This window comes from Dendropsophus ebraccatus, chromosome 2 (assembly GCF_027789765.1).
Source record: "Dendropsophus ebraccatus isolate aDenEbr1 chromosome 2, aDenEbr1.pat, whole genome shotgun sequence".
Lineage (NCBI taxonomy): Eukaryota > Metazoa > Chordata > Amphibia > Anura > Hylidae > Dendropsophus > Dendropsophus ebraccatus.
In genome coordinates this window covers 16,698,635-16,723,551 of record NC_091455.1, presented here as the reverse complement: position 1 = coordinate 16,723,551, position 24,917 = coordinate 16,698,635, and the positions used below count along the sequence as shown (strand labels likewise).

General features: G+C 42.1%; 1 long non-coding RNA gene across 1 annotated transcript; it reads left to right on the top strand.

The window, feature by feature from the left end:
• The first annotated feature begins 19,492 nt into the window (after positions 1-19,492).
• LOC138784300 (uncharacterized) lies at positions 19,493-23,862 on the top strand. The gene is made up of 4 exons (XR_011361807.1): positions 19,493-19,610; positions 19,918-19,947; positions 20,922-21,361; positions 23,709-23,862. It is a non-coding gene; the product is annotated as an uncharacterized lncRNA (long non-coding RNA).
• The last annotated feature ends 1,055 nt before the right edge of the window (positions 23,863-24,917 follow it).

Below are 24,917 nucleotides of genomic sequence, written 5' to 3'. Positions count from 1 at the left end.
GGCGAATGGAGTAAACATGAAGCCCCCCAAAATGAAAAATTATTTTATTTTTTTTTTCAATTTCACCGCCCATATAATTTTTTTCTGGTTTCTCAGCATACTTTATGGAAAAATTAAGTCTGTCTTTGTAAGGTAAAATTAGCGGTGCAAAAAATAAGGGCTCGTGTGGGTCTGTAGGTGAAAAAATTCAAGCGCTATGGCCTTTTAAACAAGAGGAGGAAAAACGAAAAAACGAATTAGCCTGGTCCTGAAGGGGTTAAGCAACAATGTGTATAGAGTTCAGCTCTCCTGTATACACCTCATCCAGATTCTGCCTCCTTATATGCATAAATAGGAGATCCCATACTACGCTGCACAGATTCAGCCTTGGATACATTATGGAAGGTCTCCGCCCCTTCCAGTTTACGCTCACACATGGTGATATCAGAGCATACTGTACAATCACACACTCAGCTCTGCTACATCTGCATATGTACTTTCTTCCTGAGCCTTGTGCCTTCACAGCTTATAGCGTCTCAGCAAATTGTCTTAAATATTGTCGCGGTGTCTATATATAACCTTCCATATGTCGTACATCGAGGAGTTGTTTTTAATGTGTGAAGAACCTCTCGGAGCCAAAGTTGTCTTCTCACGTCGACTTAACAGCTCCGGATTTACATTTTCACTTATATTGTTTTCTGGCGGAGGAATGCTACATCCATAGGGAACGCTCCTCACCTCGTAGCGGCAGGAGACAACCTTGCTGTAACTTTGCTCATTTCTTCTCTTCGGTCTATGACACATTTCAGGAGTCTTTTTTTTTAATGTGTCGTGTCAAGGAGAAGAGACTGGGGAAAAAAAGAATCACTGGCGGTATATGGAGTCATGTCATGTGTGAGGAAGAGAGGGTGACGGGAAGGTATAGGACAACTGGGACAGATAATAATATTAATAATGGTAATAATAATAATAATGGTAATAATAATAATGGTAATAATAATAATAATAATACAATAATAATGAAAATAATAACAATAATAATAATAATAACAACAGTAACAACAATAATAATGAAAATAATAACAATAATAATAATAATAATAATAATAATAATAATAATAATAATAATAATAATACAATAATAATGAAAATAATAACAATAATAATAATAATAATAACAGTAACAACAATAATAATGAAAATAATAACAATAATAATAACAGTAACAACAATAATAATGAAAATAATAACAATAACAACAACAACAGCAATAACAAGAACAATAATAGTAACAGAAATAACAATAATAACAATTATAATAGTAATAATAATAACAAAAACAATAATAGTAATAATAACAACAACAATAATAATTATTATAGTAGTAGTAGTAATAATAATAATAATAATAACAACAAGAACAATAATAATAATAATTGGAGAATTGGAGCGAATTTACAGTACAAACAAAGCGAATCGCTTTGTTAGCTTGGTAATCTGCTTATCAGCCGGCTGCTTTTGAAGTCCATGCCGCTTCGTATTGCTCCACTCCGGGTGCCTGGAGAAGCTGGGGACAGTCCTGTAAAAGTTTCCCAGGACTGGATCCAGCTTTTCCAGTTTACCCAGAGTAGAGCAGCACTGGGTAACTGTAAATTTGCTCATGTCTAATAATAACAACAACAACAATACAAATAGTAATAACAATAATAGTAGTAACAACAACAAATATAGTTTGTTAGGCTATGTTCACACTACATAAAAGTACGGCCGTTGTTGCCATCGGCAACAACGGCCGTACTTTGTGCAGAGTGGAACATAGCCTATTCTGCTATGGGATCCCGGCCGGAGCATATACACATGGTATACACTCCGGCCGGGATCTCGTGCAGCGCCGCAAACAACTGACACGTTAGTTTTCTGCGGCCGCAATTCAGTGAATTGCGGCCGTAGGAAACCCTGTCAGTTCACACAATGAAGTGAGCGGCTCTGGCCGCTTGCTTCATTGTGTCCTATGGGGAGTTCTGATGCGGGCGCGCACTGATGCGCACGCATCAGAACACTGCGGCCGGAAAGATCATCCGGACGGTACTTAAATACCGTCTGGGATGATCTTTGCAGAGACCTAGCCGGGTCACGGAACGGCCAGTCTCATACGACGTGTGAACATAGCCTAATAATGACCACATTAATAGTAATAATAACAACAATAATAATAACAACAATAATAATAACTACAAAAATAACAATAATAATAACAGTAACAACAGCAATAATAGTAATAACAACAATAATGAACAATAATAATAATAATAATAATAATAATAATAATTATAAAAGCAATAATATGATACAGATTAACCCCTTAGTGACATTGACATCACTGTTACATCAAAAGTTACATAGAGAAGGTTCTGAAGCTGAGCCTGCTCCTCACTTCAGCCCTAAATGTTTAAAGGGGATATCCAGTATTAGAAAAACATGGGCGCTTTCTTTCAGGAACAGGTTACTACACTTCATCTCCATTCACTTTAAGTGAAGTTCCAAGTGGAGTCGGTCAAAAATTTTCCCCAAAATATCCCTATAGCATAGGGGTAGGGAACCTTGGCTCTCCAGCTGTTGCAAAACTACAACTCCCATCATGCCCGGACAGACAAAGCTTTAGCTTTAGCCAAGGTTCCCTACCCATGCTATAACTTATCAAAAATCAATAATATAAATTAATCTAACTTTCATTAAAGTAATAAAGTGTAACAAAAACAATACAAAGCCTGTATCTGCTGTAATCATACTGGCCCTCATGTCATGGTCATGGACCGGTCACTGAAAAAATCAACTGCCCCCACACTACAAAGAAAGAATTACAGGATTGTGTTTATTGGTTTTTACACACACACACACACACAAATAACCCCCCCCTCCCCCCCCCCCCCCCAAAAAAGGCTATGTTCACACTGCGTACGAAGCCGGCCGCATTTCGTACGCTGCCATACATGTGCGGCTGAAACTGGGAAAAATCGACATGTAGCTGCGTACGAACCGCGAACATACGCCCGTAGTACAGTTATGCTTCCCTAGCTTGATTCGAAGCGATCTGAGACAGGTCATTTACTTGGAAATCTTCGCCCAGCCCAATAAACCACGCAGAACCTTTTTGATCGAAAAATCAAGTTCAATTTGGCTGAAATAAGTACTCCGTACGGGACCGCATGGGAATCCACGGCCGTGAGTTTCAACATTTCCGTCCTCAAACAATGGTCTTGTTCATTTTTCACGGCGCCGTATACGATCCGGCCGTAAGCTCATACGTAGTGTGCATTGTGCGGGCATATATCGTATACTTTCAAGCGAACGCATCAACCTCAAAACTACGTGCGTATATTCACGGTTTGCACTACAGCCGGAATCATACACAGTGTGAACATAGCCTTAAGGGGTAAAATAACTGTAATGGTGTAATAGTAATAATAATATTAATAACAATAATAAAGGTATAGCATTGTAACCTCCCTCTCATCATGACTAACACCCAGATTTCATACTCTCCACACACTGCATAAAGCTTATTTTGTCCTCTGTCGCCCCCTGGGGATGCACTGCAAAGAAGAGTGCCAAATGGAGGTGACAACTAATTCAAAAATGTGGTAATCAACATTTAAAGTCTCACTTGTTTTATTTAATTTTTTTGCAGAAATCAATAGTAAAGGCTATTTTAAGAAACGTTGTAATTGGGTTTATTAGCCTAAAAATGCATTTTTATCATGAAAAAGCAGTTTGAAGCTCCCCCCTGTCTTCATTGTTCTCTATGGAGAGGGGAGGGGTGGAGGGAGATGAGGCACCAAAATAGGACAACAAAGAGTTAATTTATAGCTACATCACTGGGCTATCTTCTCTGAAGTCGGCACTGACCTCTCTGCTGAGCTTTCACACAGGTCCCGCTGTATAAACCTTTGTTCTCTGTCCTCTGCTGCCTAATCCCCCCCTCCCCCTCCCCTCTCCATAGAACAGACAGGGCACAACTGATGTAAAAGTGTCGAGATTTCCTGATAATGAGCAGTGGATAAGAGAGAGGAGGGGGGGAGGAACCTGGGGAAAGTCTTTTTGAATGAAGATAATGGCAGATTTGCCTAATAAACCCAGTTACAAAGTTTCTTAAAATCACCTGGACTAATGATTTCTGCAAAAGCAAAAAAAAACAAAAAACGACATTTACACTTTAAGCCCGTTCTACCTTTATCTTGACAGACTAGGGAATAGAGAATGTGAAGTACAGTGGTGGCCCTTGGCTGGGGTTTGGGTTGGGGCATCGTGCCCCTCCAGCTGTTGCAGAACTACAATTCCCATCATGCCTGAACAGCCAAAGCTTTAGCTTTAGTCCAGGCATGATAGGAATTGTAGTTTTGCAACGGCTGGGGGCCCACGGTTTGACACTTCTATCTTAGGGGTATGTTTTCTACAGGGTAACTTAAAGGGACACTATATGGGAAATAGACCACACATGGGTCCAAATTATAAATCTGTAGGGACTCCAAGTAATACCAACCTATACATGGGCCTGTACATTGCTAAACTACATAGGAGCTTCCTTGTCACACTGACCCCTGACCTGTTAACCTCTCCGAAGATGGACGTCACTAAGAAAATGACTGGTGACCTCCAAAGAGTCGAGATAGATGTGACCATTACAGCTGTCACCTCCATCATTACTGCTGTCAGGTCCAATAGATGGATGATGGGGAGTGTTACTAGAAGTAGTAATGATGAAGGTGATCGGGGTGCTTTGTAAATATTTGTGCTAGTGTACTCACACAGCGTGAATAAACAGAGCTCCCAGTATCACTCATTATGATGCCAGGAGAGCCAAAACTGTTTAAGGGAACAGAAACAATGAGCCATACTTACCTGTCCACACTCACCAATGCCCTCTAGCACCAGCTTTGGTCTCCTTGTACATAGGAGGCAGTATTATAATAGTTATATTCTTGTATATAGGGGCAGTATTATATTAGTTATATTCTTGTATATAGGAGCAGTATTATAATAGTTATATTCCTGTATATAGGGAGCAGTATTATAGTACTTATATTCCTGTATATAGGAGCAGTATTATAGTAGTTATATTCTTGTATATAGGAGCAGTATTATAGTAGTTATATTCTTGTATATAGGAGCAGTATTATAGCAGTTATATTCTTGTATATAGGAGCAGTGTTATAGCAGTTATATTCTTGTATATAGGAGCAGTGTTATAGCAGTTATATTCTTGTATATAGGAGCAGTGTTATAGTAGTTATATTCTTGTATATAGGAGCAGTATTATAATAGTTATAATATGGAAGTAGAGTGCGGTCGGCACTGCCGGTGCTGGTAGCGCTATGGAACTAGTGGAGATCCGACCTGAGCTGACTGATGCAAAGGGGTGCTCCCAGGAGAACAGGATAGCGTATATGATAACAAGTAGAAAGAGAGACTGGGGCACTCACCAGGCTTGCAGGTTCAGTTTATTGTACGGTACGACTTCAATCCATAGGTGAGGGAGGACAGATGGAATAGCGGGCGCTTACACTGTCCCGGGGGTGTAAGCGCCCGCTATTCCATCTGTCCTCCCTCACCTATGGATTGAAGTCGTACCGTACAATAAACTGAACCTGCAAGCCTGGTGAGTGCCCCAGTCTCTCTTTCTACTTGTTATTATAATAGTTATATTCTTGTATATAGGGGCAGTATTATAGTAGTTATATTCCTGTATATAGGAGCAGTATTATAGTAGTTATATTCTTGTATATAGGGGCAGTATTATAGTAGTTATATTCCTGTATATAGGAGCAGTATTATAGTAGTTATATTCTTGTATATAGGAGCAGTATTATAGTAGTTATATTCTTGTATATAGGAGCAGTATTATAGTAGTTATACTCCTGTATATAGGAGCAGTATTATAGTAGTTATATTCCTGTATATAGGAGCAGTATTATAGTAGTTATATTCTTGTATATAGGAGCAGTATTATAGTAGTTATATTCTTGTATATAGGGGCAGTATTATAGTAGTTATATTCCTGTATATAGGAGCAGTATTATAATAGTTATATTCTTGTATATAGGGGCAGTATTATAGTAGTTATATTCCTGTATATAGGAGCAGTATTATAGTAGTTATCCAACTAGGGAAGAAGATCTGAGTTAGCACCAAAGTCCAATGTCATATCATGTGTACCCACAAGCTAGGACATGTACGGTGAGGATAGTAGGCTTACGGTGTGCAGCATAGGGGTGCAAAGCTATAACAAAGTATATAGGTAATCCAACAAGGGAGACAAAGAAGCTTGCACTCACCAAAAACCGCTGCGGTATAAGTCCGTTTATTTCGTCTTGATAGACAAGAGTGGGGAGGGGAAGTGAAAGCAGGGGCGCCCCTGCTTTTACTTCCCCTCCCCACTCTTGTCTATCAAGACGAAATAAACAGACTTATACCACAGCGGTTTTTGGTGAGTGCAAGCTTCTTTGTCTCCCTTGTTGGATTATAGTAGTTATATTCCTGTATATAGGAGCAGTATTATAGTAGTTATATTCTTGTATATAGGAGCAGTATTATAGTAGTTATATTCTTGTATATAGGTGCAGTATTATAGTAGTTATATGCACAAGCCAAAAACACAGAAATGGCTGCACATCGCACCCATGGCTGACACAAAAGCTTATTCAGCTACATTTAAAACCAACATCAGAAGTTAGTATATAATTTGGCCAAACCATATTGCCTCATGTACCACGTGCAGGTCTTCTGATACACATGAGTCCCTAACCAAAAAACATCACTGTGTCGGTCAGCGACCACAATCCCCGCAAAACGTGCGCAAGCAGAGAAGAGGGGCCACGGAATGGCCCTGCAACCCCGTTGTCACAGGACCAGACCCTAAAAGGCCCCCGGACCCCGCAGGCGCCACCGGCGAAAAAAGTGGACGCCAAGCAACACAAGTGTGAACAAGCTCTTACCTCTCTCCATTCCTCTGCAGGTAGAATGGGAGAATACTAGGAGATCCTCCCCTTATGTACACAGATGCTTCCTGCTAATTTGGATCACATGGGTCTTACAAAGCACGAGTGCTAGCCACAATGAAAAAAGGGAGAGAATACATATAATATGCACAAGCCAAAAAGACAGAAATGGCTGCACATCGCACCTATGGCTGACACGAAAGCTTATTCAGCTACATTTAAAACCAACATCAGAAGTTAGCTCTATACCTCCTCCCGTGATATCACCCAGCTATATACCACCTCTATGCTGATGATACCCAGCTATATACCTCCTCCCGTGATATCACTCCCGCTCTTCTACAGAACACCAGTAACTGTCTGTCTGCCATCTCTAACGCTATGTCCTCCCTATTCCTAAAACTAAACCTTGCTAAGACTGAGCTTATTGTCTTCCCTCCCTCTGCTAAACACCCTCTACCTGACCTCTCCATCTCTGTCTGTGGTGCGACCATAACCCCTACACAACAAGCCCGCTGCCTTGGGGTTATGTTTGACTCAGATCTTTCCTTCACTCCTCACATTAAATCTCTTTCACGTTCCTGTAATCTGCATCTAAAAAACATCTCTAAAATCCGTCCCTTCCTTCCTGTCGAATCTGCTAAAACTCTTATTGTCGCTCTGATCCATTCCCGTCTTGACTACTGCAATTCCTTACTAATCGGCCTTCCTTCCTCTAAACTCTCCTCTCTCCAGTCCATTCTCAATACAGCGGCCAGGCTCATCCCCATGTCCAGCCGCTATACTGATGCCTTCCCCCTGTGCCAGTCACTACACTGGCTCCCTATTAAACACAGGATACAATACAAAGTCCTCCTGCTCACCCACAAGGCTCTCCACAGTGCTGCACCTCCCTACATCTCCTCCCTCATCTCTGTCTACCGCCCTACCCGTGCCCTACGCTCCTCTAATGACTTACGACTAACATCCACCTTGATCCGCACCTCTCACTTCCGTCTCCAGGACGTCACCCGAGCTGCACCAGTTCTATGGAATACATTACCCAAGACTGTCAGACTCACCTCCAATACACAAAGCTTCAAACGTGCCCTCAAAACACATCTGTTCAAACAGGCTTACCAGGTTCCCTAATTTTGACTGCTACCCTCCCCTTCCACACACACCTACCTACCTCCACCACGCACGCATACATACATACATACATGCACACACACCAAGCATTTAGGCACTTAGACCTGTGCATGCAGGCATTGGCTGGTGACAGGTTCACCCCCCCTTACCTGCACTGCCTTATTTATAAAGATGGCCGGACCATAAGAACAATGAAGCACTTTTTCCCTCTGCCATTCTGTCTCGCACCCCCTCCTGATAGTCTGTAAGCTCATGCATGCGAGCAGGGACCTCACTCCTCATGTATGGATAATTATATGTATCTCTGTAATGTCTATTTTTGTCTATGTATGTACCCCAGAATTGTAAAGTGCTGCGGAATCTGTTGGCGCTATATAAATAAAAACTATTATAATTATTATTATATAATTTGGCCAAACCATATTGCCTCATGTACCACGTGCAGGTCTTCTGATACACATGAGTCCCTAACCAAAAAACATCACTGTGCCGGTCAGCGACCACAATCCCCGCAAAACGTGCGCAAGCAGAGAAGGGGGCCAAGGAATGGCCCTGCAACCCCATTGTCACAGGACCAGACCCTAAAAGGCCCCCCGGCAGTATTATAGTAGTTATATTCTTGTATATAGAAGGCAGTATTATAGTAGTTATATTCTTGTATATAGGAGCAGTATTATAGTAGTTATATTCTTGTATATAGGAGCAGTATTATAGTAGTTATATTCTTGTATATAGGAGCAGTATTATAGTGGTTATATTCCTGTATATAGGAGCAGTATTATAGTAGTTATATTCTTGTATATAGGAGCAGTATTATAGTAGTTATATTCTTGTATATAGGAGCAGTATTATAGTAGTTATAGGAGCAGTATTATAGTAGTTATTACCACAAAGAGAAAACAGGTAACCAGCACAGAGGTGTATAATATGCCCTAGTACATGGAGTTGGATATATTGCCGTGTAGGAGGCTACAACCATATAAAGATGCCGTACTCCCGTGGTGCTCGGAGCAGAAGCTAGCAAACAGTCAATGATGAGGTAAGAGAAAACAGGTTTCGCACTCACCGGATCCGATGCAATCAGGAAAATCTTTATTGTGTGAACTTACACTATACAGACACTCTGGTGTTGATTATTAATATAGGCCAAACGGCATTAGTATCAGCCATAGATGGGAAGTGCAGCCGTTCCTTTCTCTCCAGTCCGTGTTTTACAGTTCTCCCTCTCTGAACAGCTCGCACTCCTTTATAAGACCCACATGACCAAAATCAGCAGGATATGCCTGTGCTCACATGTCAGTACCTTATGTCTTCCCCATTCTGTGAGTGCAGCAGTGGTCAGTGTAATACCATATCCATACTTGTGTCGTTTGGGGGCAGCCTTCCCCGCCGGTGGTGCTGGCCGGGTCCTGATGGGGCTTTTTGGGTCTGGTCCTGTGACATGGGGGTTGCAAGGCCATTCCATGGACCGCCTTTCCTGCATGTGCACGCTTTTCGGGGACGGTGGTCACTGACCGACACGGTGTGGAGTTAGCGTAGGAACCCGTGTGGACCAGAGGACCTGCGCGGTGGTACACTGGGCAATATGGCTTGATCAAATCATATACAGACACCCTGGTGTTAATTTTTAATATAGGCCAAGCGGCAATGGTATCAGCCATAGATGGGATGTGCAGCCGTTCCTTTCTCTCCAGTCTGTATTCTAGTAGTTATATTCCTGTGTATAGGGGGCAGTATTATAGTAGTTATATTCTTGTATATAGAAGCAGTATTATAGTAGTTATATTCTTGTATATAGGAGCAGTATTATAGTAGTTATATTCTTGTATATAGGAGCAGTATTATAGCAGTTATATTCCTGTATATAGGAGCAGTATTATAGTAGTTATATTCTTGTATATAGGAGGCAGTATTATTGTAACTATATTCTTGTATATAGGAGCAGTGTTATAGTAGTTATGAACAACAAAAGGCAATAAGGACCGGCACCACTCACACAACTCAGTCCGAAGCACCAGCTGGTGAAAAACATGTGACTTGAGTTCAGCAATACGTATCTGTAAAGCTGCGGGTGCGCCTTAGAAGTGAGACGATATGTAAACTGCAACAGTAGAAACAGTAAAGCGCACTTACAGCACTGGCTGAAGATATCATCCTTTATTTCATGGGAATCCACGTACCTGCATCTCCCTCCCTCCCCTATGTGTACGTGGATTCCCATGAAATAAAGGATGATATCTTCAGCCAGTGCTGTAAGTGCGCTTTACTGTTTCCACTGTTGCAGTTATAGTAGTTATATTTCTGTTTTATTAAAGAGGCAGATTTATTGGCGTTATACATCACAGTAGAGATAAATGATTAGCTATAGAAATGCACATATATCCCTGAAGTCACATTGTAGATTATATGTAAGGCCTATATATATATATATATATATATATATATATATATATATATATATATATATATATCTTAGTTTCTCTCCATTTTCTTTAATCTTACTCTTATTTTAGGATGACATTTTGGGGCTCTGGAACCAATTACTGCTTTTCCATAGAGTTACAGTTTCAATTGACAATATTTTCAGATGGCAGCCGTCGTCCCTGATCTAATCAGTAATGTAACTGGAGGGATGGTCGTACTTAGTACCATTGTTACTTTCCTTCCTCCAATCCTCTCGGCTTCTCATACAAAGTGCATTATTCAGTAAGCCGAGATGTCACCGCTGTGCATCATTGCGATGTCTTTGAATCGCTGATATAGAACATGTTGTACGACATGTGCCGCCATATGGTACCTACAGCATCTGATACATTTATTCTCTTAGGTTCCTAGGTATGACTCCAGAGGTATATAGAATTAAAATTCATGCCATAAGCGTCTATGAGAGGACTCTTACTGATGCATCATTTATACAGTATGTCTGTATAATGTGTATGTGGCGGTAAAACACTAAACTAGATGGCGGGGGACTTTGCTTATTTGCCGTTGTCAGAGTATTAGGATCAAGGATAAAGGCAACAAACTGAGAAATAACCCTAACTACAACCCTGAGATGGACAGAACCTTGAAGGATATTTATCAAACATGGTGTATAGTGAAGCTGGCCCAGTTGCCCCTAGCAACCAATCAGATTCCACCTTTCATTTTCCAAAGAGTCTGTGAGGAATGAAAGGTGGAATCTGATTGGTTGCTAGGGGCAACTGAGCCAGTTTGATAAATCTCCCCCATCATCTCTAGTACAGTACAGTTCTCTTCGCTATGACCTGTAATACCGCCCAATCCAGTCGTGGGGCTCCTGATTCCGTTTTTTTGCTGCGTTCATTGTTTAATGCATATAAATAGCTGGTGCTTGAGTTTCAGGTTCCCGGATAATGTACAATGTCTTACGGCGTCTACCATGACTGCCAAGTCCAAGTGATGGAGTGCGGCAGCCAACGGCTCGTGCTAAGTATAGAATAATTCAATGGCGCTCTTCAAAAATGTATCTAAAAGCCGTTTCCACCAGAGGTCACATTGTTCTATTTTTGGGTCCATGTTAAAAGGAGGAATTCTAGAACTTGTTAGAAGGAAAATATGGTTGCCAGAAACTTGTAGGCATTTGTATCTTGGGAATAGAGCAGCTTTCTGTGATAGCAGATTAAAGGGGTACTCCGGTAAACTCAACTGGTTTCAGAAAGTTACATAGATTTGTAATTTACTTCTATTTAAACATCTCCAGTCTTCCAGTACTTATCAGCTGCTGTTTGTCCTGCAGGTAGTGGCTTATTCTCTCCAGTCTCACACAGTGTTCTCTGCTGCCTTCTCTGTCCATGTCAGGAACTGTCCAGAGCAGGAGAGTTTGCTGCAGTTCTGGGCAGTTCCTGACATAAACAGAGGTGGCAGCAGAGAGCACTGTGTCAGACTGGAAAGAACACACCACTTCCTGCAGGACATTCAGCAGCTGATAAGTACTGGAAGACTGGAGATTTTTAAACAGCAGTAAATTACAAATCTATATAACTTTCTAAAACCAGTTGATTTGAAAGAAAAAGATTTTCACTGGAGTATCCCTTTAACTCCTTCATTGCTGCAGTCAGTGCTGACCAGTATGTAGTCGGGTCCTTGCTATAAATGGAGTTTAAGTCTTTGGGCCCTTATTAAGACTTTTGGGTTCGCAATCAATAAGGCATAGTGAACAGAGATGAGCCGACCGAACTTTACGAACTTTGGTTAGTTATAGATTCAAACGAATGAGTTTGTAAAGATGGCAGCCACATATTTTAATACATATAGAAAAAAAAAGGTTATGCTCACCTGTCTGTGTTCCCACTGATCGCAGCCACCTCTAACTTGCTCATTTAATCACTGACTGAGGTGGGACAGCGCCGTAGCCAGTGATTGTCTGTCACTCCTCCCTCCCCTCTTAGACAAAACAAGTCTCTGGCAGGCTGTATCTGCAACTTTGTAGCAATTTTTTTATTCTGGGAGGATGAATCACAATGAGTTTATCAGCAACTTGCCATCAGATTAACCCTCTCAGCATTACACTGAATATTATATTTAGGGATATCAAGCCTAGGTGTACTTATGGCTGGTAAGAATAGAGCTCGGAGATGGCGCTTTGACTGGTTTGGGTCCACTTCTCTGGGGCATTGGACTGGGTCGGACTAGGAACTGTTCCCACAGCGGTTTTAGAGATTTTTAGCAGGGGAAAATGTAACATGTGACCAATGCATCTCGCATCCTTACAAAGTATATGCAAATCTTAATGTTTATTAATCCACTAGAGTGACTTCCTTTTGAGAATGTGTGGTCCACTTGGACAACCCCTTCAAACCACTAAAAGCAATAGGACTCTAATAATAAGTATTTAGAAGCCAACTGGTAATCAGCTGATCAATACGGGTTTACCTTCTCTAATTCTATAAATTCCACTTGTAGTGACCTCTGCAGGACAAATGTGGCATTACAATCCAGCCAGCCATAAATGAATGGTCGCACATGTAATGGTTGGAGGAGAACCTGTCCGTGTCTCCTACAGGGATGGAGAATCCATCTCTATGATGGAATATAGACGGGGGTGGTCACCTTCTTGCTGACTGTTTCCAGTCAGCTACCCCAATACCATTATAAGATTGGAAAGCATTTCTAAGTTCCGCGAACTCCTCTAACCACATGGAAGAATAAGTAAGAAGGAGCGCCAGATCATTTTCTGCACCTTTAATCTTCCCTTACACTTTACTTTTTGAAAATTGCTTTGTGAATCGTGAACGGAATTTTTTTTTCCCTATTCTTACACAGATTGGTGTATTTCATTACATTCTCAAACATTAGTAATGCCTACCTCTTATTATTAGACTGTTACACAGTCAGAGTGGGAGGTTAGATACAATACATTGGCGGAATAGCTTTGCATAATTCAGCACATAAATATGAATTAATGTCTTCGGGAGCAGAGATATTTAACTTGCATGAGGCTGGGGTAGGGAGCAGCCATTAAAGTGCGGCTCCGCTCTTATCAATACCATCAATGTTCTTCACATTTTATTATAGGATCGTAAAACTTTCGATCGCTGAGCGGAGAACAAATGTCGGATATAACTGCAGCGACCCCGAGATGTTGTAAGTGCCTAGACCTCCGCCATGTGAGTAACAACATTGACAAGGAAGATTCCATCCGCCCTGATCTGTGACTCATCGGTGTAGTATAATAAAAGCTCGGAAGTAAACACATCTTATGAGAACGGAAATCTTGCAATTTTCTGAAGAGCATTATCGCCGGAGCTTGATCCCATTGGATGACTTTACTAAAGCGTTGATTGTATTTCCACTGGGTACAGTTAAAGGATATGTTTTTCAGGTTATAAAATCATGCAGTATTTTTGTATGGTTGCAGTGCCATTACTGTATGTACAGTACATTGCCCTATGGATGGTTGTGTATTCACTACTTTGCTGACATCTAGTGTCAGATTTCTGTAATTGCATTTGAGAGAGGCTCCTATAGAAAGCACAGTGTAGGCAGAACTTCCATAGTCATGCCTCCCTCCTAGCCAGAGGGCTGAAATCTGGTTTAGACCAGTCCTAACCATATGCTAGGATGGAGCACAAGTCAGTGCATTTATGTGCCTGCTACTAGGCTGAGCACATATCCCTGCAAGCACCATCAGCATTAGTTAGACTAGCTAAAGCTCATGATGATGGGTAATACTAAAGAAAACCTACAGTTAAGGGCAGCTTCACACACACCGTATCGCAGGGTATTTTCTGCTGCGAATCCGCAGCAGATTTGATGGAAATAACTGAACACAGCATTAAATCTGCACCATCAAATCTGCTGGGGATCCTGTATGTGTGAACGCACCCTAAAGGAGAAGTCTCAGGTCAACCTTTTTTTTCCCCTAAAAGAGCTGGGGCGGAGGTGGCTGACCATAACAACATGCACTTACTTACCTGACGTATCCAGCCCGCTCAGCCGGTCAGTGTCAGAGGAAGGACCATGCAGGACCATGAAACAGCCACTGACTGGCTGAGTGGACCTGACCGGGTCCCTTCTAACACCAGGAAGCAACCAGGGGGCTTGGAACCAGAGTGGAGGACATTGGACCCCAAGTAGGTGCATGTTGTTCAGCCACTTTCTCCCTGTCTCGAAAAAAAAGGCCGACCGCGGACTTCTCCTTTAACTCACAGACTCCTAAAAAGTAATTTCTTCCAATCCCTACTGAGAGAATATAACTACTACTGAGAAGAGCAATATATGTCCAGGAGGTAGTGATTGTCTAGTAATAGAGGATAAGCTTAATAAGAGCCTCTTTGTTTCTTCTACTACCTGCAAGTCCCTAGGCTGAGACTAGGGATGGTCCGAACCTGCCGAGGTTCGGGTTCTTATGAACCTGAACTCTCGGCAATGATTCCCGCTGTCTGCCCGCTCTGTGGAGAGGGTGGATACAGCCGAAGGACCGCCTGGAAAACTGGGATACAGCCTATGGCTATGGCTGTATCCCAGTTTTTTTAAGGTGGTCCTCCGGCTGTATCCACCCGCTGCACGGAGCGGGCAGACAGCGGGAATCATTGCCGAGAGTTCAGGTTCATAAGAACCCGAACCTCGGCAGGTTCGGACCATCCTTAGCTGAGACCAGTACTCGTAACTTCCACATCACCATACAAACCTGCATCCTGTAATAGGAAACTGCAGCTCAATGTTTGCAGGTACAGCTACTTTACTCCAAAAAAGTCACCCCCTGGGAGCCGTTCAGCAGAGACCCATGTAACAAAGTATTTCAGCAAACTATTTGATCAAAGAGAGTGTACCATGTCACCAACGTTAAGGTGTCCTCAGAGACATGGTCCCTACTCTAGCATTCTCACACTAGCCGTACAATTTTTCTAACAAACATCAAATAGAATTTTCTTCATACAACATTCTGCACTTGTTCACCAGCACTAACACCAGGGGGGCCCAAATGCAATAGATCTGACTCCCCTTGTAACAATAAAGAGAGCCCTAAAAGTGATGATCATATGACAGATTTACTATTGCTAATGCATCAGAATTCTGGTGGAAATTCTGTGAAACAATTTACTGTCTTTTAGATATGTTTTACGCCTTGTCCAATCAGAATGTGGCTTGAAATGTGACAACACTACAACCAGTAGGTGGTAGAAAGTTATACAAAGTGTCAAATCTATCGAACAGCTTAAAAGAAATCGAGCGCATTTTCACAGCTTGGTCTATTTTTACGCCATGTAAATATTAAACAATATTGGGTGTTTATTTAAGGTGTTTGATGTGATTAAATAGTGATAACCTTCGTATGCACCACTGAAGAGGTTGTCTCACCAGTAAATATTATATCATTTCCATAAATCCTGAAAAAAAAAAATTTTTTTTTTTTCTATTAACCCCTTAAAGGGAATCTGTCACTAAGTTTGTGGTGCCTTATATGAGGGCAGCATAAACTAGTGACAGAAATGCTGAACAGATCGGTGTTTTACTTACATCATTCTGTTTAGCCGTTCTCCTAATATGCAGAAGAATAGGATTCCTGCCACACCTCTCCCCCCCCCCAGCTGCTGATTGACAGTTGGCTGTCTATACACAGCATGGATAAATAACAGACAACAGCAGCTGGTGGGCGGAGTTTTCTGCTTCTCATGAATATCCAGGACTACTGGGCTCATGCACATAATGGAGAGGACTACTTCTTGTCCATGTTATTCAGGAGGAGATCTCTGGATCAGCTGCACAGAACAGTGTAAGGGTTCACACTTACTGGATCCGCAGCTGAATGGGTCCCATACATGCAGCGGAAGCACTGCGTGTATGGGACCCGGCCCCTTTAGCCCCCGCTCCGCCAGCCGAAAGCCCGCCCGCAGCCCTGCCCCTGAGCATACATTACCTGCTTGGTGCCATGGCTCTTTGAAGCTCCCGGCTCCCCTCACTCCTCTTCAGCCAATCAGTGCACGGCAGAGGGGAGAACAGGTAATGTATGCTCTGGGCCAGGGCTGTGGGTGGGCAGGCTTTCGGCCGTTGGTGCGGGGATTAAAGGGGCCGCGACCTATTCAGCTTCACAGTACTGGATCCGCAGCAGGTCTCGTTGCGAATTTGCAGTGAGAAATCCGCTGCGGATCCGGTACGTGTGAACGTACCCTAAGTGATACATCATTCTGTTCAGCTTCTCTGTCACTAGTATATGCTACCCTGAGATAGGACACCATAAACCTCTTTAAGGACCCTGCAAATAGACATTTTTGTCATTTACATTTTTTCTTCTTTTCTTTCTAAGAGCTGAAATTCTTATTTTTTCCATCTACAGAACCGTATAAGAGCCAGTTTTTTTTATGTGGGACCAAATGTACTTTGTTACAACACCCATCATTTTACCATAAAGCATACATTACATACATTAGACTTTTTTTTGTTGTTCACAAAGTTGACATGTTACCTGTATTTCTCAGCTTGGCTGATTACAATGATACCCTATTAGTATAGTTTTCATCCTGTTTCGCTACTTTAAAAAATAAATTTTAAACTTTTCTTAAAGTGTCACTGTCATTTGAAAAAACTTTTGACATGCCATAGAACCATGTCACTTTCAGCTGAGCGCAGTCTTCTGCCGGCTTGTTCTCATGATCAGTACGGGTCTAAACACTCAGACCGGTACAGGTCTATGTTTTTATGACAATTTAAAAGTTTTGGGTTTTTTTAAAATAAGAGTGACACTTTAAAGGGGTCAGCTGGTGTCAGAAAATTATACAGATTTATACATTTCTGTTATTAAAAAATCTGCAGTCTTCCAGTACTTATCAGCTGCTGCTTGTCCTGCAGGAAGTGGTGTATTCTTTCTAGTCTGACACAGTGCTCTCTGCTGCCACCTCTGTCCATGTCAGGAACTGTCCAGAGCAGGAGAGGTTTTCTATGGGGATTTGCTGCTGCTCTGGACAGTTCCTGACATGGACAGAGGTGGCAGCAGAGAGCATTGTGTCAGGTATGAAGATGACTTGGGATAAGTGACCCTTTACTGTGTGACTGTAAGGGCTCCAACCTGCATTATCCCCAAGGTGAAAGCTACATATTCTGACATTCCCCTTCAGTGCAGGCCCTGGCGCAGCCATTTGGCACAGTAAATACTACCGCCTCTTAGTTCTCCTTCTGACCCCTGCCGATCGCACATTACTGACCTATACTTGGGCTTCCAGCTTATAGAATGAAGTTCTTGGCTGGGAGTCTTCGCTCAGCTCGGGCTCCTTCCCGTCAGTACAGGCGGTGTGACATAGCGTGACAGAAAGGTAATAGATCCAGTACATCTGCCAGATCTGCCGACAACATGAAGAATAAAACCGCTAAATGGTGTTGTACAATATTTCCATCCCTCTGTTTAAGTTAAAAAATGAAAAGACTTACGCTTCTTAGTCATGACTGCCAGCAGAGAACTATAGAAAGCGCTCCAAATAATGATGTGGGAATTTAACTCTTTTTTTTCTCTCTATGAGGATGTCTAGTTTCTGTGTATAAAGAATAAAAAAAAAAAATCTCTAGTCTTCCAGTACTTATCAGCTGCTGTATGTCCCGCAGGAAGTGGTGTATTCCCTCCAGTCTGACACAGTGCTCTCTGCTGCCACCTCTGTCCATGTCAGGAACTGTCCAGAGCAGAAGAGGTTTTCTATGGGGATTTGCTACTGCTCTGGACAGTTCCTGACATGGACAGAGGTGGCAGCAGAGAGCACTGTGTTTTCAGGGACCCTGAGTAGGAAGATCTGGGCTGAGGACTTCTAACTTCCCACCGCAGAATTTTATTTTCATGTAATTTTTTAAGGTTATAGGGAGTAATCCTCAATATTTCCATAGACTCTACTAGAGAATAATATTACTGATACTGAGATATTATGTAACTCACACCACAAAGTGAAGAAGACAACCTGTCAGGAGATGTAAGTGTGAACAAATGGTGTTAACTCACTCATAGCAAACATCATTGCCACCATCATACATGCTCAATGTGTTTAAAGGGGATGTCCAGGATTTAAAAAAAATAGCTACTTTCTTCCAAAACACCTCCCGGCTGTATGTGGTTCCATTTACCTCAACGGAACTGAGCTGCAGTACCGCACACAGACTGAGGACAGAAGTGGCGCTGTTCCTAGAAGACAGCAGCTCTGTTTATTTCCAATTCTACCATCCTGCTCTACGTGAACAAAGTATTTCACGTCCACCATGTCATATTGACACGCTTTGGTAATCTCCTCTGTCGAGGGAACAAATATAAGAGGCATTCCTCTCAAACATAACTTTTGATATATTGCTGCCCATGGTGAGACTAACAATTCCTTCTGTACTTATTATTATCTATTCAGTCTCCTTCCCCCAGTTCTGAGCTGCTGCTTTCTGGTGAGAATACAAAAACTGTATGTGAGCTTTTCTCTCTGTCTCCCCCTCTTTCCCCTCCCTTCTGAGATGTTTGATGTAAACACGTCCCTGGCAGGCTTTATCTGCAACTTTGTAGCTTCTTTGTAATGCTGGCAGGGTCAAGTTGCTCATGACCTCACTGTGATTAATCTTTCCGGTATTACAAAGTTGCTACAAAGTTTCAGATAAGGCCTTGTTTACATCAGCTGTCTCAGAAGGGAGGGGGGAGGGGAGATGGAGAGAAAAGCTCACACACAGATTTTTGGGTCTTCAGCAGAAAGCAGCAGCTCAGAACTGGAAGAAGGAGATTGAATAGATGATAACAAGTATGGAAGGAATTGTTAGTCTCACCATGGCCAGCAACACATCAAAAATTATGTTTGAGTGGAATACCCCATTGAAGGGGGTTGTCCAGGACTTTTCAATCAACTGGCATAGCATTGGCTTTTGTGTTGTATGTTCTATGTACTATACACTTTTCTTCTTCTTTTTAGTGCTTCTGGGTCAGGCTGGGTCACATGACCGCTCTGCCTGTGATTTATTTCCTATGATGTCATGTTCACACTGACTTCGTGTTCCTTCCAGTGAATGTGATGTCACAGGATGAGTCATGATGAGGTAGGTGGGGCAAGCATTTACTTTAAATAAAAAATCTCAAGTCTTCCAGTACTTATCATCTGCTGTATGTCCTGCAGTAAGTGGTATATTGTTTCCAGTCTTTCCAAACACAGTTCTTTCTGCTGCCCCCTCTGTCCATGTCAGGAACTGTCCAGATCAGTAGTAAATCCCCATAGAAAACCTGTCCTGCTCTCCAGACTGGAAGGAATACATCGCTTCCTGCTTCCCTTCCCTGGTCACATGACCGCTCTTCCTCTGATTTATTTCCTATGATGTCATGTTTACACTGACTTTCTGTTCCTTCCAGTGAATGTGATGTCACAGGATGAGTCATCAGGTAGGTGAGGCAGGTATACCGTGCATGGGTTGGGTGTAATTCTTTATGGCTTTTAGCCCCGCCCCTGAGGTGCTTCCTCAGGGGTTACAGCTGCTCCTGACTTTAATACAGAAAGATGCTACTTCAGCATTCTGCTTGTGAGTACTATAAGTCAATATTCCACAGGATTCTGGGACTACTTAAACCTACCTAAGTCCTGGAAAACCCCTTTAAAAAGAAACTATGAACAGGTTAGAGCAGGTAACCAGCTGATATGTCCCTATAGCGCACAGGGTTTTTTTACCTAGATTTTTGGCGCAGTTTTAGTGGACTTTCTCATTTAATCCATAGTGGTGCAGAAGTGGCAATGTTTTTAAAATTGGTTGGATAACCCCTTTAAAGGGGAAATCTGGCTAAATGATTTTCTTTCACATCAACTGGTGTCAAAAAGTTATATAGATTTTCAAATTACTTCTACTTAGAAATCTCCCGTACTTATCAGCTGCTGTATGTCCTGCAGGAAGTGATGTATTCTTTCCAGTCTGACACAGTGCTCTCTGCTGCCACCTCTGTCCATGTCAGGAACTGTCCAGAGCAGGTGAGGTTTTTTTTAATGGGGATTTGCTACTGCTCTGGACAGTTCCTGACATGGACAGAGGTGGCAGCAGAGAGCAGTGTGTCAGACTGGAAAGAATACACCCCTTCCTGCAGAACATAAAACAGCTGATAAGTACTGGAAGTCTAGAGATTTTTAAATAGAAGTAATTTACAAATCTGTATAATTTTCTGACATCAGTTGATTTTAAAGAAATTGTTTTAGCCCGAGTACAAGATTTTTAAGACTTTTTTTTTAATCTGCTTCATTTTTGCATTCCCCAAATCAAAGAACAATAACAATATCAGTGTTACTGTATCCATAGCCTATAAAGCTGTGTATTGTGATGACAATAGGCGTACAGTGTGTGATGATGTCATCCTCCCTCTTTGTATTACAGAGATGTCCATTTCCCGCTCGTTCTTCTCTCACCTGATGGGGGCGTCATGTATACGTGTTTATGTACGGCGGCTGATGTCAGATCTGTGACCTTTGCATCGGGCGCCCTGGTTCTCTCTCTGTGCGGAGCATTCATCTGAAATGTCCTACACTTCTGCGATCTGGATGATTCAGCTCGCTGTAGGTTGTTCTCTTGCCGCCTACACTAGTATAGACTAGAAAAAGATTAATAACAAAATGATGTTTTGATCTTTTTACAATGCACCTTGTGCCTACGGAGCGATGCATCACGTATAACAAGGAGCCGGGGCTCGGCTCTAGCTAGTCAGCACCGCGCTGGAGAGCAGCACAGAGGCTGATACTGGAGGCAATGTGAAGGCTGGGACAGCTGTCAGGCGGCATTACATTACAATCTATGACCACTAGACGCGGACAGTAAAGGTTGGTTTTTATAACATCAGGAATAATACATACTGTGTAATAAAGTTTTCAATGACCTGTAGAGTCAAAGGGCCATAGTCTGTAGAAAACCCCCTATGAGGAGGATAAACCAATGTGGTGATGCAAAGAAGAGTTGGTCAGTTCCTCCAATAGTGGTAATGAGGTTGTCGTCATAAAATATCACGTTGTCATTAGAATAGACATTACACTGGGGGAAGCTGTCTGTGTCACTAGTGCTGCTGCCTCCTCTGAGGTCTATAATTTATGTTACTAGTAGAATAGGGATTATACTGAGGAAAGCTGTCTGTGTCAATAGTGCTACAGCTTCCCCTGATGTCTATATAATACGTGTTACCATTAGAATAGACATTACACTGGGGGAAGCTGTCTGTGTCACTAGTGCTGCAGCCTCCCCTGATGTCTATATAATACATGTTACCATTAGAATAGACATTACACTGGGGGAAGCTGTCTGTGTCACTAGTGCTGCAGTCTCCCCTGATGTCTATATAATACATGTTACCATTAGAATAGACATTACACTGGGGGGAGCTGTCTGTGTCACTAGTGCTGCTGCCTCCTCTGAGGTCTATAATTTATGTTACTAGTAGAATAGGGATTATACTGAGGAAAGCTGTCTGTGTCACTAGTGCTGCAGCTTCCCCTGATGTCTATATAATACGTGTTACCATTAGAATAGACATTACACTGGGGGAAGCTGTCTGTGTCACTAGTGCTGCAGCCTCCCCTGATGTCTATATGATACATTACACTAGGGCAAGCTGTCTGTGTCACTAGTGCTGCAGCCTCCCCTGATGTCTATATAATACATGTTACCATTAGAATAGACATTACACTGGGGGGAGCTGTCTGTGTCACTAGTGCTGCTGCCTCCTCTGAGGTCTATAATTTATGTTACTAGTAGAATAGGGATTATACTGAGGAAAGCTGTCTGTTTCACTAGTGCTGCAGCTTCCCCTGATGTCTATATAATACGTGTTACCATTAGAATAGACATTACACTGGGGGAAGCTGTCTGCGTCAGTAGTGATGAAGCCTCCCCTGATGTCTATATATTACATGTTACCATTAGAATAGACATTACACTGTGGAAAGCTGTCTGTATGACTAGCACTGTAGTCCAGGCACAGTGTAACAGAGCGAGCGGGGATAACTACTGTCACTATTACAATGTGCTGGGGCTGCAGCGCTACTGGCACAGCTTCCCCAGGTGCAATGTCTATCTGTGTAATAGTAACATGTATTATATAGACTTCAGGGGAGACAGCAGCATTAGTGACTCAGACAGCTTCCCCCAAAGGAATGTCTGTTCTGATGATAACATGTATTATATAGACATCTTGGGAGGCTGCAGCACTAGTGACACAGACAGCTTCTCCAGTGTCATGTCTATTCTAATGGTAACAAGTATTATATAGACATCAGGGAGGCTGTAGAACTAGTGACACAGACAGCTTCCCTAAATTTAATGTCTATTTTAATGGTAACATGTATTATATAGACATCAGGGGAGGCTGCAGCACTAGTGACACAGACAGCTCCTCCCCAGTGTAATGTCTATTCTAATGGTAACATATTATATAGACATCAGTGGAGGCTGCAGCACTAGTGACACAGACAGCTCCTCCCCAGTGTAATGTCTATTCTAATGGTAACATATTATATAGACATCAGTGGAGGCTGCAGCACTAGTGACACAGACAGCTTCCCCAGTGTAATGTCTGTTTTAATTGTAACATGTATTATATAGACAGCAGGCGAAGTTGCCGCACTAGTGAAAAAGCAAGCTTCCCCCAGTGTAATGTCTATTCTAAAGGTAACATATATTATATAGACTTCAGGGGATGTCTATGTAACTGTGCCAGGACCAAAGCTTGAGCAGCCCTGCAGTTCCTAACACAGTCACTAGTGTCAGCAGTGGGACTGTGTAACCCAATCCTGTTTTTTCCTTTTCCTATGAGACTTGTCAAAAGTTTTATTGGTTGAGGTCTGGGTTGATGGATATTGAACTCTCTCTCCCTGCTCTGTGCTTATGTCACCATAGACATTATGCGGCTGTCTTGGTCACGTGACATGCTCAGTGCGAACGTCTCCTGACTCAATCTTCAGATCAGTCGCGGTCTTATAAAAATGGCGCCTGAGTCAGACCTTTAGCTTAGCGACTCCACAGCCCCGGTAACACTCATACCTTGTTCAGTCAACAAAGCTATTGTACATCACGTGCCATCCCACTCATGGTAATTGTTCTCTATGTAGGTGAACACCATGACTACATCTGTAATCCTCGCACACAATTCAGGCAGATGTCTCTTTTATTTTATTTTAGCTGCAATGAGACAAGCAGAAGACAGCGGGACAAGGCCGGTAATGACAGAGAGGGATGAAATGATTGCTGCCGGTTCACAATGCGCCATCATCCTTCTCCTTCAGGTCTGTTTACTTAAATGGCATCTGCTTGAAGACTCTATTCATTAGTCTGGAGAAATGGTTGTACGCGGCCATTACGCTCTCATCACATCTGATGGGCTCTCTCTCTCTTCCCAATTGTAATATCACATTCACCTTAAAAATAAAATGGATACAATAATACTGCCCGACAATTTCAGAAAATAGGAGCCGGAAGAATGAACGTTTACTTGGCTTTCAATAGACTTGGAAAACACATCATTCTACCCGAAATATTATGTTCATTTAGATTTATTTTTAGCCTTTTATAGTTTTTTTTTTAACCTTGTGCTTTATAGAGTATATCCGTCCTAATTCAGGGGTGTAGCTATGGGAGGAGCCTATATGATGGTCACACCCATGCTTAAAGCTTTCAATAGGTTTCTTTTTACTAAAGTTATAGTAGGCAAGAAAAGAAAATATGCTTGTCAGGAAACTGGCGGGGTAAGACACAGACTGTGCACGCCCTAATACTGAGCCGGCCCCAGCTGTCCCTACCTACTTCACAACGTGTATGGCGTGAGCGCACACTAAATAAATAAATAATAATAATAGAAAGGACTGCGAGCTTCCTCAGAGAAACATAACCAGAACAAAGGAAGAGAAAGCCTGAGGAAAGAAAAGCGCTCAGCACATCCGAAAATAGTATACAAAAAAGAATTTTATTATATAAAACAAGTTTAGAACACACAAAAAAGACAAGCTGTATATAAAACCAAGGAGGGAGAGAACAATAGACCAACTGGGATCCTCCACATGAATAAACATAACATGCATGAAAATCTAGCATCCCTCACTAATGCTCAAATATAGGGGTACAACATTTGTATACATATGCAATGTAAAATTATACAAAAATAATATATACAATGAACACTCAATACATACAATATTGTACAAACCAGAATGAAGGACCATGAGGAGATGAGTGACCCCGGTCTTGGTTGAGCAGAGTGTCTGAGCGTGTCTCGTGTCACCTGCGCTGCGAGTACGTAGGCCATGGATACGGCTTCTTTGCCCTATCCGGGTCTGTTCCTCTGTCCTAGGATACCGCCCTGCACTGTACAGAGAGGTTCATGGCGTGGGTTGA